The sequence below is a fragment of the Aptenodytes patagonicus genome, chromosome 1 (assembly GCF_965638725.1).
Source record: "Aptenodytes patagonicus chromosome 1, bAptPat1.pri.cur, whole genome shotgun sequence".
NCBI lineage: Eukaryota > Metazoa > Chordata > Aves > Sphenisciformes > Spheniscidae > Aptenodytes > Aptenodytes patagonicus.
Window position 1 is genome coordinate 133,602,099 of NC_134949.1, and position 15,960 is coordinate 133,618,058.

At 37.3% G+C, this 15,960-nt stretch overlaps 1 protein-coding gene across 12 annotated transcripts in view; it reads left to right on the forward strand.

Moving 5' to 3' along the window:
* The window catches only part of DMD (dystrophin), a 1,394,632-nt gene that overhangs the window by 1,154,620 nt on the left and 224,052 nt on the right, over positions 1–15,960 (forward strand). The window lies entirely within an intron of this gene.

Here is a 15,960-nt window from a genome sequence, read left to right on the forward strand (position 1 = left end):
ATCAGGAGCAAAACATGCAGAAATTTCTGCCGGGAGTGACAACTTTAGTGAGAACGTGAAGCCAGCTGCACAGATTTTATTTTTTGCAGACCCACAGAAAATGCACTCGTGCATTCTCTGTCTTGCCCTGTTGGCTGAGACTGGGGGGCCTTTTTGTCGTTTGGGTTATTTTAAAGACAGTATACTGTGTGCCAGGAAAACTTGTAGGTTCTTGGCTTTACTGCCACTTCAGGGTATAAAGGAACTGCTACCATTGGAAGGGTTCGTGGAGGCTCTATGATTTATTTAGGAGCCCTGCTGAACCACCCCTAGGGTATATGCCTCTGCACAGTAAAAGCCCTGGTGCGGGCTTTGAAGCACCTAAAGGAGGATATCAAAGAGGGAGTCTCCGTTTGAGAATGTGTGAGAGGGGCTGGACTTCTGAATGACATTCGTCTGTAAGTGCATTGAAGCCTTTTGAGGATATGTGGAAGTCAGGGGATAAATCTGAACAAACTCAGCCCTATTCTGAGGCTAAGACTGAAGTGGGTTATGACAGTAGGCATTGTTTCCAGGTGTAGGAAGATTTTACTGCTGCATGACACAGGTGGCTAAAGGAATAAAGATTTAGAATTTGATATTCATGTACATCATTTATAGATAATGTTTTTGTATCGGTAAGGAAGTTTTGGAGAAAAAAAATACCTAAAAATTCGTGTAATAGGTGTCTAATGAAACTAAGAGATGAAAAAAGATGGAAGGCCAAGCTGACCTGAGTAGTTGTCAGTGTTGAGTCTTGATATGGTAAAGTGAGGACAACCAATCTGTGACTAATATATCTGAATAATGATCAGGACCATGAATAATGGCAGAGTACTTTGACACATTGCAGGTGGAAGAATCAAGTAAAATATACCAAATACTGCTCTTGCAATGTGTGTCATGTTTTTAAATTAGCCGAATTATGAACTAGCTAGAGGAAGGAAAGCAAAAAAAAATATTTTATGATGCTATAAGTGGGAGAGTTTATTGATAAATCTCACAGCAGTGTACCTACATGTTTCCAATATGCAATTTTGAAGTTGCCAGAGTAAAACTTACTGCTGATGGTGAAAAGGAACTCTAATATAAGGAAACATTTTGCAAATCAGTGAAAAAAAAAACAAACCTATTTTTAAACATTTCTTAAGAAAGTAAATTTTATGCTCAGGATAGTTGACAGAGCTTTATTCGAAAATAATTAAAATATTTTAAAAAGCTTTATATTGTGAAAAAAATTAATGTAGGGACATACACAACCCCAATTAAGAAGGAGACTGAACAAGCTGAAACTCTGTCATGTAATGCAGGAACATATCACACTGGGCAGTTATAAAGTAGAAAGCTTTCTTCTCACAGCTGTACATGACTTTCTTAAATTTCTTTCTGCACACTTATATTTTAAAAACTGTACTTGCTAAGAGTTAATGTTCTTGTTACTATTTTTTCTATCCTGTCAGCTATGGTGTATGAAACTACAGGGAGTTTTCTGGTTTGTATAAGTAAATAAATATTCTAAATGGTCTTCAGGACAGATTGCTAAGGTTCAACATCAACTCTAAATGTTCTTTTGAACATTTTAATCAAGCTTAAATTAAATCTTGCATTTCCAATAAGTTGCCAAATACTGCACGGAAGGAGAAGTCAAAAGCAAATCTAAGATGAAAATTGTTGCTGAAGCCAGTACATATCAGTAATTAAAAAAGGCAGTTGGTTCCCTTTTACTTTTTTTTTTTTTAAGCTTAAGAACCCACACGTGCTGTGCAGAGTTCACAGTCCATCCTCTTTTGTCATCAGTACAGTCGCCGTTTCTCATCACTGTTCCATAGAAGTTTTATATTTGTACATATATATACGCATACAGACACAGGTTTAACTCTTTGAGGCTATTGGAAGAGCACATAAGGCTACAGGGCCAAAGATTTGTGAAGATGAACTGTCTTGTAAGCAGTAATTTCTTTATATCCTTAGTCATATAAAGCTAAGCTCATCTTAGACAATGCAGTAAGCTAAGTGATTCATGTGCTGACCTCCATTTATTAGCTGCAACCTCTACTACTTTGTGGTGTAATGATCTTTGAATTTGCACATCCATTACTGGTATTTTGTTGCTTTAGATGCATTTAGTCTTTTTTATCTTGAGTGCAGTTCCTCTTCTCCATAAATGACAAACCTCAAAGACTAATAACAAATGCAGTTTCTCGTAACTTCCTTCTCTCTTGAGCTATCCTGAATAAAATGTTGAATTAGTTTTCTGTTTTCCTAATTCTTTTTTCAATTCCATCCCCAAAGAGATGCTAAAAGAAAGAAAAAATAATTTCTGCTGTGTTACTTAAGTGTGTATGTAACTGTTACTGACTTAGAATGGAGCTGAACAGTAGCAAACAAACCAGTCTGAGTAAGTGTGTATAGAAAAACAGGATTAATAGTGGTAGGCTTTTAAAAGATCAAATCTTGACAAGACAAACTTGGTTATTTGACAGTTACAAAATTGGTAATTAAAAAGAACACAGTATCTTATTTCTGAAGACAGGAACATGTATTGCTGTTTGATTAAAACTGGCTGGCAGACTTTATATATCATTCAATCTTTGCCACTTTGTATAGTAAGGTCCAAAGAGAAATAGCTGTCCAGTGAAGTTTGAAGGGTGAAGCAAGAATATGGAAGGGAAATTGTTTACAGTGAAACAAGAGGTCAATAGGAGCTAAGTGGTTATATCATGAAAAAATAAAAGTTAAATATCAGGAAAAAAATACCAGTCAGGGTCTTACCAAGCTGTAAATAAATCTTCTTTCTATGAAGGTGATGAGTGTTTGCTTATAACACAGAATTATTCTGGTGGTTTTATGCTGTGATGTGGCATCACAAGCTTCATCCAATTTACTTTTTGTTTTTTTCTCTGTCTCTTTCTCTCTCTTGTGCAGCTTTACTGGTGTTCTGAGCTGTGGATTATTTTGTCCAAAGGAGTCCGTCTGGATGTTTCAGTCTTATGTTTCATTTCTTTCTCTTTTGAGTTTTAAACTATCTTTCTTCTTCTTCATTCCTGTAGATACAATTTTCTTCAGAATCCTTTTTATTTTCCTGCCTTCCGATTTGCGTAGTACTCTTGCCTAAATCCTTAGCGTCTGTGACATTCATGAACATGCTGTTTCTTTTGTCATTTAGATCACTTACATCAGCACAGGTGTCTGATAAGCTCTCAGACACTGTGGCTTAAAACATAGCTTTTCACTGTTGTACGTTATGTTTCTTTAAGTTTCTCATGTCAGTCAGTGATCATGTCTAATAGATTTGGAAAAATAAAAATTCATAAGGTGCGCAGCAAATATTTTTCTAAAATCTTTATACTGTAACAATTTCAGCACCTTTTTGTTGAATAGAGTTGTTTACAAGGAGGTAGTCATCCTGCTCTGCCAAAGGGGATTTTTTGTGATGGTTAAAGCAGAGAAAAACAGAAGCCAGTAGTTCAGAGGATACAGTTATGGTGGGAGTAGATAATTCCATCTTATTTATTAGTAGGATATAGGCCTGTATCTCCACCATATTTTTTAACCAAAAAGGCAAAAGGCTTATGACTGGTGTAAATTTCATAGATGTAGTGTAGAACTGTAACAATTTAAACCAGCTTCGTTATCTGCTCTAAGTGATTCTCTCAAACTCAGAAGCACACTAGTACCCAACTGCCTTCCATCCTGAGTTAGTTGTTTCCTCTTTTTAAAAACATTTTGATTTCAAAGTATTTTATGATGCTTTTGTTGGAATGCTCTAGTTTTATTTTATTTCACATTTTTTACAGGGGAAGTATGAAAGGATGGATTCACGTACATATGCAGACAATCTGTGTTTCTGTGTACATGCGTACATATTAGAGAGGAAGAAAGGGATGGTGAAGTGAAGATCAGTTTGTCTGATGACCAGTGTCACAGATCAGTTTCCTCTCCTGCCACGTATTTTTTCTGAGTATTTTGCATGAAGTCTGTTGGAAAGGGTACCAAATTTCAGATGCCTAAAATCCAGTTGTCATCACTAGAACAAAGCCGTGTAGCTTGCCTTTATATATGAAAGAGAAGTAGCCAGTTATAGGGTGCATCTCAAGTAGATTAGATATACGATGTCCTAGAAGGGCCTCTTTCTCTCCAGCCTGGAACATTGATGATTAACTTGGCTGCAAATGTCTAAAATCTGGTGAAATAAATCTCTCCTTTAATGTCTTGAGCATCTGTTAAATAGGATTAATAGTAGCTTGGTCAAAATGATATAAAGGCAAACCCTCATGCTAGGGTGTTTACAGCCTAGCCAGAGGGTCTCAGAAGTACATAGCCTAGGCAGAAAGATAAAAAACTAGTAACTAATATTAAAAGATAATAGCATTTTGGCACAGCAAATTTATTTTTTTATATTGCTTTAAAACAAAACCCCACAAAACCTAAATTTTAAACAGCAAAAGTAGCCAATGCAGTGTATATAGCAAGGAGTGAGTCAAAGTCACTAGAGAGGGAATGGACAGCAGCCTGTCATGTTGCAGGGAACAGAAATTTAAGACGATTGCTGTTTCTTTAGTCTTCTCTGTTGCTTGTCTTCATATCCCACTTTTCTGTGTTACAAGTGCCTTTTTTTTTCTGAGTCCGCTCTAATATTCCCTCCATCTATTTATTTAAATTTAATTTTTTCCTAGTTTAATGATGAAGCTTGAGGTGCTTAAGTAAAGGTGGCATCTTCAAAGTGTTCTGACCATGACTCTGAGCAAAGTCAACTCAAGAAGTTTCTCTTCACTAGTACTTGCAATGTACTTTTTTCCACAGTACAGTAGAATGGGAGCAATTTCTTCCTGATCTCTAGTTTATACCTTACCAAAAGCAAATAAACTTAATTTTTATGCAACCTTGAGAAATGTGTCTAATAATCTTTCCACCCTATACTGCACTATTCATTAGCAGCAGCCTGCTGAAGTAGCAGTGTTTTAACTGTTTTGTAAAAGGAAAAAAAAAATCAGTGGATGCAAAAGCAAAGAAAGGTGCAAGAGAAAGTGTTGAAAAAGTAAGAGAGTGTGGGAAAAGTAATCAGGAAATTGACAGGAATAGCTAGAAAACAATAAGAACTTTTTCCTTTTCAGAATTCTAACTTCAGAATACAGAGTTGCTTAAAATAAGCTTAGTGGAAAAGAGCACAAGACACTGGTACCAAGAATGAATGAACTCTGCCTATTTGAGAACCTAGGCTTGAAAACTGGTTAAAGTAGAAATTATTTTCTGTCTTAGTTATATTTCCTTACAAAATCATTGGAAAATCACTGAGTCAATAAACTTAAGGACATCTTCACAGCAACTTATAAGAAAAGAACCGCTCCTATCTGTGCTTGCATCTTTCTGAAAAGAATTTTCCTTTTTTAATGAGACAGAGATGGCCAAACGTCTCTTCACGAGCAGTTGCCTGAAGGCATACTGGTGAAATGGAAACGTTACTTGTCTGATGTAACATCTTCAATGATGTTCACTGTCTGTTTTTATAAATTCCAGAAAATTGTATTAATAACTAGTGGATGCTGTGAGCCCAACACGATTGGCCATTGCTGGTTTCAATCATAAAATATTTCAAGTTCAGATCTCTGTTACGGGGAGATGTAACTTCAGTGACAACTTGCATATAATCAGTCATTTAACACTTTTTTCAGACACAGGTGAAAGAATTCTTAATTGTGAAGCAAATCAATCTGTCTCTTGCTGTTTGTTGGGTTTGTACAAGATGAAAAGTTGTAAAAATTGAACAGTTCTGAAGCATACTTTGATTAACCATAACCTTTGACTAGGTAACAGAGGTTTTTTGTCCCAGATTATTATGAAAGGAAATCTGAACCATGTTGCCTCTCCAAGTCAGTCATTCATAAAATGTTCCTATCTCATTCTGGGTGGGATCTTCAAGTGTAACTTGAAGTGAAACTTGGAGAAAAATAGTTTCCAGATCTGAAGTCCCCAAAATGACTCAGTTAAAAAGAACTAAATATTGCATAGCATTCTAGTAATCTTCCTCTCTCTTTTTTTTTTTACTATGTCATAGCAATCAGTAATAACTTCAGACAACTTCATTTAAATGTCAGCTTGTAAAAAAAGTAGTAGTAATTTTAATTTTTTTTTTTTCTAAGAGAAAGCTGCATGAACCTAGGTTTTCTACATAGCATATGACTGAGTCATTGGCTTGCTAGCTGTCAGGATACTTTTTCTGCTTTTTAGGGAGAAAGTAGGAAAAAAACACCTTGAGTTTATTCCAGTTCAACGCGAATTCTAAAAGTCTAGCTTTTTCATGAAGCAAAATTTCTGTGTTCTTACCACTAGTTGCCAGAAATGGTTCTAATACTGTAACTGCAGTATTCTGATTACTGTATATATTTCCACATGACTTATAGAGAATGCAGTCACATAAAATGTTGACGTTAATTTTAAATCCCTGAAAAAATGGTATTTAGACTATCTATACTCTTTAAATAAAGATGAAATAAAGATAAAATAAAGATAAAAATTATATCCAGGGCAGCGGTTACTTTTCCATCCCTGTATTTGGGGTGGTGCTGTCTTTGGGTCTTAGGGATTGGCTGATGTTGTTGGTAAATCAGTGCAGGCTGGGATTCAGAGCTCACATCCCATCTGTGTACAGCTTTGTGTTGTGCTGAATAGACTGTGTGTGTTTGATTCTTGGAATTAACTGTGACAGCAAGATCATTTTGGCAGATGGCTGCTGTGGCATGTGTATAGGTATATTTGAAGGATGATGGTGATATTCTATTTCCTGTTCATCATACCTTTGCTTATGGAAGAGATTTTCCCTCTCTCAGCTGCTCTTTTGATTTTTTTTAATCAAATATGCAAATATGTAAATTGTAAAGTCATTTGTTGGTTTTTTTTTTTCCTTTTTTCATTTCCTTTAATCTAGGATAAATTCTGCATGCCAAGCGTGTCCTTTGGCAAGTAAATGAATGTAAAAAGAGGAAATTTGAGCAACCTGGTCCGTTGGAAGGTGTCCCTGCCCATGGCGGGGGGGTGGAACTAGAAGGTCTTTAAGGTCCCTTCCAACCCAAACCATTCTATGATTCTATGAAATGTAAAAGGTTTTCCATTACTTCCTTTTTCATCAGCTTCTAAAATTTCCTCCTACAGACTACATTATTTTGTTTCTTATAAGGCTGTATCCTCTTGAGACATTGTTTAAGCAGCAGTTCATGTCTGTCCTCACTTGCGTGTGCCCTCGGCAAACAGATGCAATTGCTGAGTAACACGCATCAGAACTTTGAATGGCATTGTTTGTTTTTTAAGCTTTCAGCAAGATTGCAAAGGGAACACAAAGCTCCACTGGAAAACTGAGCATCAGTATTTCATTTACTGGTACAGTTAGATTATGAAGCTCTGTATGTGCAAGGGTACTTATTTCAGAAAACTCTCTGGTGTGGAAAGAGACTTCTGAATTTTCTCTATTAGCAAGTCAAATGTATAGAAGCTGTTTGAAGAATAGAGACAAATTCTCAGATTTAAATTTTAGATCAACTTTTTTTTTTTAATTTAAAAAAAAGTACTTTGGTAAAGGAGGTGAGACAAATAAGAAAGCTGCCTTTTCCAGAAAGTTTTAGAGATTTTGTATCTATTAACTAGCTCGTTCTCTTTTATTGAGTTGGTCAGTCATCAAGGTTTCTCACATTTAAGAGAAGAAAGTAAGCTTTTCAGTATACAGCCAAAGTTTTCTTACACTAGTGTTAGTCAGGAGAATTTCAGTTTAGCTCAGTAGGCATTTGAGATAAAAGCAGTGTATGTGAAAAGAAGTTTTAATCTTGATGAGACCTAGCACTGAATGAGTGCACGATGCGGGTGCACTATTATCCCTTTCTCCGTGCGTACTTATTGAATAGTGACATTACTCTGACAAGTTATGAATAGATCTGTGTCATGAGAATTATTTTTACCCAAAATTGATTAGATGTCAAATGTATGTATATAAAAGATAATAGGGCTAAGTGGCATTACACTGAATACCGTAACAGTGACTATTGCTATGAGTGCCTTGAGGGATATTACACTTCCCTGTTTCAGTCATAGTTTGCCTAATTTCATCTTTTAAATCTCTGGGAGTTCTTAGGCTCATTCCACTGGGTTAAGACAATGTCCTAAAACTTCAAGAACTACTTCTGGGATATAAGTAATTTTTTTACCTAGCCTCTCTCTCTGCCTCTTCCCTCACCTCTAGCCTGGAATTCTTATTATCAGGACTTCATATGCAGATGTTAGCATATAATCATTATGGGATCTTTTTTTGCATGCCTTCTAATAAGATAGGGCCTTTTTTCAAAGATATAAAACGTATCATGTGCCTCTTACTTTTCTTTTGCGCTTAGTCTTCTGGGATTAAAAGCCATACATAGATCTTTTTAATTCTCTGATGAAAGCAATAGTGATACTTCAAAGAGTATTATACAAAAAAAGAGATACTATTTCCAGAGGGAATGTGTAACTTCTGGTTTTGTTTCTGTGAGCAAACTGTACTCCCTGGTGAAAATGTGGAAGCTCTCCCTCCATGAGCACTCTCACATTACACAGTAACCCAGATTCATGCTGTTATCTTTATCTCCTCACCTTCTTCTTCATTTCTTATAAGTAACCCCTCATTCACTTTTTTATATACAAGTTTTTGGACTCAGTGAGTGTTAAAATTTACAGTGTTTTCTACAAATCAGAACATGATAAATTGCACTTAACTTCATAAAAACATTAATTGCTGTGGATGTTGTAGAAAACACAAATATTCAGTAATACGATGATTTCAACATGTGTTGTCAAAAATGTCTTTGTACCATGGAAGTCATGAGCATTTTTACACGCCAGTTGTTGCAGCAAGGGTGCAGAGAGACCAGAAGCTCTGCTGAGGACTGCACAGTGATGGTGTTGATGTGCAAAAAGGCAGGACAGCAACACCAGCTGAAGCAACTGTCTGCACATCAGAGGCTTTGACTCAGAAAGAAGTCCTGAGGGAAGTGCCACCAACCAAGTCTCTAGCCATTTTGGGGTGGCTGGTGTGTCTCCTGGGGCTGGAGACAGCAATGTCCTTACCTGTGGGAGGTGTGCTGTGGTTGTAGGAGTTTGCAGCAGGAGGTGAACAGACTGCGTACCATCTAGGGAAGACAAACAGGAGATCAGCAGGGTCTTCACAGAGGGATGTGAAAGGCAATGAGAGACGCTTCTGTAAGCACGCTGGCAGCAAAAGGAAGGTTAAGGAAAATGCAGGCCCACTGCTTAGTGGGGTGGGAGACCTGATGACCAAGGGCACGCAAATATCTGAGGTACTCAATGCCTTTCTTATCTCAGTTTTCACTGGCAAGATCTGCCTTTTGGAATCTTTAAGGTTCCCAGGCCTACTAACAGAGTCTGTGAGAGTGAAACGTTACCCACTATAGAAGAAGATCAAGGTAGGGAACATTAACCCGCGCAGCAGTACAGGTTGGGGCCAACTGGATAGAAAACAGTTTGCAGAAAATTATATGAAGGTCCTCATCAACAATAAGCTGAAGATGAGCCAGCAGTGTGCCCTCACGGGGGGGGGGGGAAGGCCAGCTGCATCCTGGGCCCTGTTAGCAGGAATGTAGCCAGCAGGTCCAGAGAAGTGATTCTTCCTCTCTATTCAACTTCTGAGATTCTGCAGCTGGAGTGCTGTGTCCAGTTCTGGGCTCCCCAGTACAAGACAGACATGGACATACTAGAGGGAGTCCAGTACAGGGCCACCAAGGTGGTTGGGGGCTGGAGCACTTGATACGTGAGGAGAAACTGTTAGAGCTGGACTTGCTCGGCCTGAGGGGGAGATGACTCAGGGGAGACCTTACTCATCTCTGCAACTGCCTGAGGGGAGACTAAAGAGATGGCAAAGCCAGACTCTTCTTAGAGGTGGACAGTCACAGGATGGCAACAGGGGCAAGCTGGAACATAGGAATTTCTGATGATATAAGGAATTATTTCTTTTTTTGCTGTGAGAGTGGTCAAACACTGGAAAAGGGGTCTGTTGTGGAATCTTCATTCTTGGAGATGTTAAACGCTCAACTGGGCAAGGCCCTGAACATCTCGCTTTCACTGGACATGCTTTGAGCAGGAGATTGGATCAGATGGTCTCTGGAGGTCCCTTCCTTCCCAAGTGATCCTGTGATCCTAAATATCAGCTAATATTGTGTTTTGTAGCAGGTGTGACTGGACAGAGGCATTTCTGGACTCGTATGGTATTGTAGATTTTCACTTGGCGGTTTTTTAATTGAGAGGTTGAATCAAGAATCTGTGCGCTCTCACATTCTTCTAATCTTTATTGTACCCAACATGTATATGATGTGTATTAAATTACTTTTTGTTGCAACAGAGTAGAAAGGTGCATTTTTCATTATAAGTCCAAACATTATGTAGTGAGATTCTTAATGGATGAGGTTTTTTCTTATGGGTTTGGTAAGCATATCACTGTCCTTTTAGGGCTCTGATAATCCCAATATAACAGCAACATTCAATTTTTATCATCTGTTTTCCATAATCACTTCATGAATATTTTTACTTTTAAACAGAGATACCTATCACACAGTGCTTTCACAAATTGTTAAAACTACTCATCCTTTGATATTTGATCATGGTAACCAGCTTAAATACTTTAGAATTCCACTTTACTCTGTGCTGAAAATCCCATTTCTTTATTACTTTACTGCATTTTTTTCATTTGGAGAGTAGATTAATTCTACTTTTGAAACGGAGAAAATTCCAGAGTATCTAACTTTTTAAAAAGTAGCTTTTAGTCAGAACATCCAAGGAGGATTTTATCCAAGCCAGGAGTTTGAATGAATCATCAAGACTGTAAGACTTGAAAATAAATAAATAAAATCACAGGTTACAGAGCTCTTCTGAGCACTTTCTAAGTGGCTGATAATGTTCAGAATATCTGAATGCTGTCCATGTGAAAAAACGTATGTGCCTGGTTTTCATGCTGTGCAATACAATCTACAATTCTTTCTTTTTTTGATTCCATCTTTTGGGGGGGGGGGGGGGGGAACCCAACCCAAAAAACCCAACAACTTCATAAATATGAGAGAGATGCTATTCATCTTCTGGCTTTATTACTACGAAAAATTTCAAAGTATGTTGCCAAAACATTAACAGCAAGATAAAATGCCTCAGTCTAATTCTGTAGAGAGAGGATGATAAACCGGAATACAATTGGAGAATCTTCGTAAGGAAAGGGCTTATGATTGTAACAATTCCATTAAATCAGCCTTTTGCGGATAGCAGCCCAGTAAGGTTCATGGTAAATATTGAAGGAGATATTTTGTGGAAAAGAGTAGAAACACATGAAGGAAGCTATGAAGTTGCTTTTTACAGAGTAGGAATGGTGGGTGTTAATCCCCAGGGAATGCAAAGAAAACTAGGTGTAGAAAGGGTGAGAACATTTCTATTAAATCCAAAGTAATCTTTCGGTAAAAATGATGGTCCTTCTTTCTCTGAGCTTGATACAGATAGATGTGAGAACTAATAGGTGTGTACAAACAAAGTGAATTTTTTTTCAGAATTAAATTGAATGCGGGGGGGTGTTGTGGTTTTTTTTTTAATGTGTGTTGGCTCGTTTGGATTGAATCTGAAGAGAATCTGGAAGGACCAGTTTCAGATGGCAGCAGTTCTGTTTTAACTCAGCTTATACTGCTTCTCCTACCCACTATCAGCAGGGTTCATACAAAAGCAGCTACTGTCAATATCTCTGGGTATGTTATATGAATGCCGTTCAGAAACCTTTGGTATATACAGTTGCTGTATATGGGAGCTGCTGTGGGAGTAAAACAAGTTAAAAAAGTAAAATAGGTATTGCAAGCCAGGTTGCCATAATAATTGCTTTTTACATTTTAATTTTTGTTTCATTGAAAGTATTACTTGCCCTCTTAAGTAGTAGTTAGCATTTATTTTAAGTAATAAACTGATAGCCAGTTCCTTTTTGTTGCAATCTAATATGTTGCTTTTGACAGTGTCTCTTCCGAGACTGCCTGTGGTACCGTGCAGTGTTCCTCAGCACCTGACTTTTTCAACTTTGGGTGGTATTACTACTGTGGCTGGACTGTATGTTTGAGCAAAGTCTTTAGTTTTCTGAGGTATTTGAGTCCTGTTTCTGAGTGTATTCATAAATTTTATAAATACATAGTATATTGGGATATTTTATGAACTGGTTTCTGAAACCAGTTCTATCAGCCCCATGTTTGTGTCACATTTAGTGTATTGTCAAGACTAATGAGAGCAACATATCAAAAGAACTTCTGCATATAAGAGCAACTTTGATGCGATTAGTATTGAAGTCAAGTACTTGCAGTGTCCTATGTTTATAAAGTGTTTGATAAGTAATCTTGACTGAAGCGCTATAAAAGTAATTCCAGGGTATAAACTTGGGCCTGGATGGCATACTTTGGAGTGATAGTAGGAGAAGATGGCATACTTGATCTCTACAGGAACTTAAGTAGGAGCATATGACTTTCTTACAGTATTTAAGATCTGCTTAATATATTGAATTAATGACAAGAGTGTACTCTGTCTTCTGAGAACATATCTAAACCCTGAGTTCTTTTTTAAGTTTAAAGAGAAAGAGTGAGAAGGAAGGTGGGTTTTTTTTTAATTTCATATATATTTGCTACATGACTTCTATTACTGGATGCTCATCAGACCCACCTCAGTTCCTCCTTTAGTACTAAGTACATTTTAATTTTAAAAATGTGTATTTCACTTTTCTTTGCTTTTTGGCTTTGGGTTTTGGTTTGTTTGTTTTTTGTTTTTTTTTTTTGAGACAGAAAACGGAATAGATCAGTGTATCAGCTACTTTTACCTTTATTTCTGTAATGGTATCTACATTTGTCTCTCTGGCTGTGGTCTTTCTTTTGTTAATGTTAGGAGTCTTTATTTCAGGCAAAATTCAGGTAGGCTTTCATTTTTCTTCCAACAAAATATAAACAAGCCTCGAAAAGGCACAAATAATGGTTCCAGGTGGCTGTCTCGATGTGCAGATCGGAGCTGATTGTTCCTATCTAGATCTAGAGGAAAACACTTACATGACTTCACCAATACAGCCTCTAAATTAAAATTATTTATTTTTTATTATGATAATGGAATTATTTCTCTTTTACCAGAACTGAAGGGAAGATAGAGGGAACAAGTGTATTTTTTTTCAATTGGTGAATTTGAGAAAGTCAGTGATTCAAATTAACTGATTTTTGTAATGACAATCTGAAAAATATGAACAGAAGTTTATTTTCTCCCCAAAGCAGTATTTCTCTTAAAATAAATAAATAAATAAAAACCTTATGATTAAAAACCAAGTTTATCTACATGTCAGAATTTGCTGGTGATCTCATTATTTTTCACTGGTATTTATCACTATAACCTGAAACTGTATTTACTGTGCGAGTGTATGCATCTTGCTAGGAAATCCAAGAAAATACCAAATAATTATTTTCAGGATGTAAATCTTATTCAGAGACCCCTTGATACAAGCATCCTGTTTAACTTTGCTTTTGATTTTTAGATGCAACAAAACATGATTAGACTTTGCCACAGAGACACCAATGAATATGATAGTTGCTATTCTGAAGGATTTTGTTAAAAATGTCTTCTTTTTTCGGATTCTGAACTTTTGCCAGTTATTTGCTTATTTTGGGGCAGTCAACATGCATTATTACATTATCTGAAGTAACTCATAGCAGAAAATACTTCTGGATGTCACTGCCGCTGTGGTTCAGGTTGTTCTGGAAGAACCGAAAGTGATGGAAATTCTTTGGGCTGAAAATTGGTAAGGATGAGACATTTCCTCTTACATCAAATTCCTCGCAAATGTGGTTCTCCAATACAATAGCACACTGAATGGTTAAACATCTCTGTGTGCAGGTTACCAATAACAAGTTAACAGACCGGAAGTAATGCTATGCATTTTAATTTGGCTGTTGGGTTTTGGGTATTCACAGAAGCACAGTACTGGTTTAAAACTGGAAGTCCTGCTGTTGTGATTGGTGTTGGTGTGAGCAGGCAGCTGAGGTTTCTGGGTCAGAGGGTCAGAAGGAAAAGTCCACTGAGGGAGGCTGTAGCACCATGTTCCCCTGAAGACCTTGCAGTGGGCTGCAGTTGGCGGCAGCTCCTTTCTGCAACCACCCTGGTCCTGAGCCTGACAGCTTTCATCACCATATCAGCCCTTTCGGCAACAGCTGTTCAGGGCTACCTGAGCCTCTGTGGCTCTGCCCGTTGTTGCATTTGGAGGGGTGTCCATTCACACAGGGAGGTGTCATAATCCCACAGATGGTAGCTTTGGCCTGTTGGCTTCTCACCAGGTAGCTCAACGTGTGGTACCCCTCATACTGAGCAGGGTTGTGGTTATAACATCATCAGGAGGATAAAACTAACTTGACTCACAGCAGTCTAAACTCAGCTAGTGTTCATTGTTAATGGGTAAACTGACCAACACTTGGTGCATTCTGTTTTGTGGTCACAGGAAAAGATGACATCAAAGGGTTGAAGTAACTTTGCTAATAGTTGACTGACTCAGGGTGGTTTTCGCTGTGGTAACTTTTCTGACATCTCTTGCTTAAAACCTAGAACATCAAAAGATCCTGAGGCCACACTAGCATGGCCTGTATTCTCACTGAAAATCAAGATTAAGTGTACTTTTGCCCTTTATGCTGCCCAAGTTTCTGTCCTCCCTGGGCTTGCCTCAGGACACCTCAGGTAGGAAGGATTTGACACAAGTATGTGCAGAAGCACTGGAGCTTTTTCCTCATTCCCTCTGGCTTAAGGCCCACTGGGTCCCACTTAACTGTTCTTAATCAAGGGCAGGTTAACTGCAGCAGATCTTCCACTTTAGTAGAGAGTAACACCTGAAATAGAATAAATTCCTAATTAAAATCTCATCTTTGGAACAATGATAACTTATAAAAGGAGCCCTAAAACCATTACAGTTATTGTTCTGCTTGAACCAGTTTTAATAATGTGTAATGTATGAGGCCTCTAGTTTCTGCTTTATGTTCTGCGTTGTTCTCTTTAGAGTTTTAATAAGATTTTATGTTGTTTTAATTAATTGAACATCATGTTATGAAACTGATGTACCAATTATTTTTCCCCAAGCATCAAAGATGTTACCAACAAAAATGTGAAATGTCAGAATTTATTTTAAAACGAAAAAAAGATTGCAAAAATGATTGGTGACAGAAGGAATTAGGAGAATGTATAGACCCAAAATAGTTTCTTTTAATTATAAAATGCTCTTAATTTTTATTTTAGAAGGGTTTGGAAGAGGATTGCATATGTTTGTGTATTTGAGGAAGGGTGAAAGTATACATGAATTCCATAGGTGGTAAAATATGAGATGTCCTATTGTTACATGTTGGTGCATTGAAAACTTAGATCCTTTTCTGTGAAACAAATATACAGTCCTGTATGTACAAATAATTTTTCTTCTAGGAATGGTAATTAACAAATTTATAATTTATAACATTTATAATTAACAAATCTCTGGTATATTTCACTATGGGTTGGTGATAGAGAAAAAAACTTTGTCCTTTCTTCTTTCATAAGATTTTTTTTTTTCTCCAGGTCTTGAGACAGTTGTGCAGTTAACCCCTTCTGGCTGCTTGTTGTAAGAGAAAATCAGTATTAATTTGAAGCACTGTGATGTCAGGGGAACTAATAGAGGTAGATGCTGTCCAAATTGTCCAGCAGGACTTTCAGACCTTGCCTGAGTAACTGAGTGGAAGTAAATGTTCCTGCAGAGGATGATGTTGCCTTTGTGCTGCTACGGTTTCACCTCTGGCAAATGGGGATAGGGCAAAATTAGACATGCTGAAAGTAGCAGCATAATTATTTTGCTGCAGAAAGATTGACGAAAGGTTGACAGGGTGAATGTGCTGACAGAATGTGCAGGTGTGATGG